Source organism: Schistocerca americana, unplaced genomic scaffold (assembly GCF_021461395.2).
Source record: "Schistocerca americana isolate TAMUIC-IGC-003095 unplaced genomic scaffold, iqSchAmer2.1 HiC_scaffold_77, whole genome shotgun sequence".
NCBI lineage: Eukaryota > Metazoa > Arthropoda > Insecta > Orthoptera > Acrididae > Schistocerca > Schistocerca americana.
In genome coordinates, this window is record NW_025726533.1 from 77,501 (window position 1) to 80,000 (window position 2,500).

The following is a 2,500-nucleotide window of genomic DNA, read 5'->3' on the forward strand; positions in this document are numbered from 1 at the left end:
GACACGATCCAGGGCAGAGAAACGCTGGGCGGAAGCGGGTAGCCCCGCCAGATGCTCCCAGATGGCGGCGTCAGTCGGCCCCTCCGGCGGCGGCCCGGTGGTGTCGGCCGCGAAGTCCTCGGCTGCGTCGACGGGCGGCGCAGCGGCCTCGCCCGCGTCAGGCAGCGGGCTCGCTGCTCCCCGGCGGGACGCCGGCTCTTCCCCCCGACCGATCTCAAGCGCCTCCATGAATTGGCGGACAAGCTGCTTGTGGGCAGCTTGCCGCCGTCGGCACTTGATTGCCTCGAGCGTTCGGTCGGGGAACATCCTGATGAGTTCTTGATTGACGAAGAAGAACCGGGCGTCCCTCTCAAGGAACAGTTCGGCCTCCGCCTTGGCGAGCGACAGGACTTCTTCCTCCGTCCACCTCGCGCGATGCCTCTCCGTGACGATCTCCGCGTTGGCGGCCGCAAGATGTTGGCGGCGGCGATGGACCCCGAGACCGTTCTTGGTTGTAAAGCTGCGGTGGCACTCACTACAGGTATACATAGCTGCAAAAGTTACAAGATTTTCGGCACGGCCGGTTGGCCGGCTAGGTGCTGGGGGAGTTGGGGTGGCACCTTCAGCGGAAGGGCCACCACTTATTCTCTGCTTACTGCCCCCAACTAAAAAAGGGATAGTGCGAGGGGGGGCTGGTAACCCCCCCAAGCCCCTGGTGCGGTCTTCCACTCTGCGAAATCAGAGTCATAGTTACTCCCGCCGTTTACCCGCGCTTGCTTGAATTTCTTCACGTTGACATTCAGAGCACTGGGCAGAAATCACATTGCGTCAACACCCGCTAGGGCCATCGCAATGCTTTGTTTTAATTAGACAGTCGGATTCCCCCAGTCCGTGCCAGTTCTGAGTTGATCGTTGAATGGCGGCCGAAGAGAATCCGCGCACCCGCGCGCCCCCGGAGGAGCACGCTAAGGCGGACGCGGCCTCGCAGCAAGGAAGATCCGTGGGAGGCCAAGGCACGGGACCGAGCTCGGATCCTGCACGCAGGTTGAAGCACCGGGGCGCGAACGCCGCGCAGGCGCGCGCATCCTGCACCGCCGGCCAGCACGAGGCCAACCAACGGCGAGAGCAGACCACGCCCGCGCTAAACGCCCGCACTTACCGGCACCCCTACGGCACTCACCTCGCCCAGGCCCGGCACGTTAGCGCTGACCCACTTCCCGACCAAGCCCGACACGCCCCGATCCTCAGAGCCAATCCTTATCCCGAAGTTACGGATCCAATTTGCCGACTTCCCTTACCTACATTATTCTATCGACTAGAGGCTCTTCACCTTGGAGACCTGCTGCGGATATGGGTACGAACCGGCGCGACACCTCCACGTGGCCCTCTCCCGGATTTTCAAGGTCCGAGGGGAAGATCGGGACACCGCCGCAACTGCGGTGCTCTTCGCGTTCCAAACCCTATCTCCCTGCTAGAGGATTCCAGGGAACTCGAACGCTCATGCAGAAAAGAAAACTCTTCCCCGATCTCCCGACGGCGTCTCCGGGTCCTTTTGGGTTACCCCGACGAGCATCTCTAAAAGAGGGGCCCGACTTGTATCGGTTCCGCTGCCGGGTTCCGGAATAGGAACCGGATTCCCTTTCGCCCAACGGGGGCCAGCACAAAGTGCATCATGCTATGACGGCCCCCATCAACATCGGATTTCTCCTAGGGCTTAGGATCGACTGACTCGTGTGCAACGGCTGTTCACACGAAACCCTTCTCCGCGTCAGCCCTCCAGGGCCTCGCTGGAGTATTTGCTACTACCACCAAGATCTGCACCGACGGCGGCTCCAGGCAGGCTCACGCCCAGACCCTTCTGCGCCCACCGCCGCGACCCTCCTACTCGTCAGGGCTTCGCGGCCGGCCGCAAGGACCGGCCATGACTGCCAGACTGACGGCCGAGTATAGGCACGACGCTTCAGCGCCATCCATTTTCAGGGCTAGTTGCTTCGGCAGGTGAGTTGTTACACACTCCTTAGCGGATTCCGACTTCCATGGCCACCGTCCTGCTGTCTTAAGCAACCAACGCCTTTCATGGTTTCCCATGAGCGTCGATTCGGGCGCCTTAACTCGGCGTTTGGTTCATCCCACAGCGCCAGTTCTGCTTACCAAAAGTGGCCCACTTGGCACTCCGATCCGAGTCGTTTGCTCGCGGCTTCAGCATATCAAGCAAGCCGGAGATCTCACCCATTTAAAGTTTGAGAATAGGTTGAGGTCGTTTCGGCCCCAAGGCCTCTAATCATTCGCTTTACCGGATGAGACTCGTACGAGCACCAGCTATCCTGAGGGAAACTTCGGAGGGAACCAGCTACTAGATGGTTCGATTAGTCTTTCGCCCCTATACCCAGCTCCGACGATCGATTTGCACGTCAGAATCGCTACGGACCTCCATCAGGGTTTCCCCTGACTTCGTCCTGGCCAGGCATAGTTCACCATCTTTCGGGTCCCAACGTGTACGCTCTAGGTGCGCCTCACCTCG

At 60.6% G+C, this 2,500-nt stretch overlaps 1 pseudogene; it reads right to left on the bottom strand.

The window, feature by feature from the left end:
- Positions 1-2,500, bottom strand: part of LOC124590717 — a 7,762-nt pseudogene that overhangs the window by 4,165 nt on the left and 1,097 nt on the right.